A 454-nucleotide genomic window follows, 5' to 3' on the forward strand; every position below is an offset into this window, starting at 1 on the left:
AAAAAGTAATTTAATTACAGTAATTAATTATTTTGTAATGCATTACACCAAACACAGTTAAAATCACCACCCCAGCTACATTTAAAGTGGAGTTGTCCCAGTATTTTGATGCAGTAAAAAGGATGAAAAGCCAATAATTTATATTTGCTCTCAGAGAAATATGGTTTTGTTTAGTAAAACCCATACTTGGAATATTGCATTCTCAGTCTGTAATGACAAGTATTTTTGCAATAATTTGTCTTTTTGTTATATGTTGACAGAATCTGATTTCCATACAAAAAAAATTCTTGGCTTTCATTTTTCAGTTACGTGATGTGTAGCGCGTTGATGGAGAGACCGCCCACCTGCTCTCTTGTCCCCGCCCCCTTCCCCACTGAGTCTTTTGATCTGCGCTCTGATTGGCTGTTTCCCACTCAACTAAACATTCCACAGACTCTATGAGGAAAAGCAGCAG

Source organism: Myxocyprinus asiaticus, chromosome 47 (genome assembly GCF_019703515.2).
Source record: "Myxocyprinus asiaticus isolate MX2 ecotype Aquarium Trade chromosome 47, UBuf_Myxa_2, whole genome shotgun sequence".
Taxonomy (NCBI): domain Eukaryota; kingdom Metazoa; phylum Chordata; class Actinopteri; order Cypriniformes; family Catostomidae; genus Myxocyprinus; species Myxocyprinus asiaticus.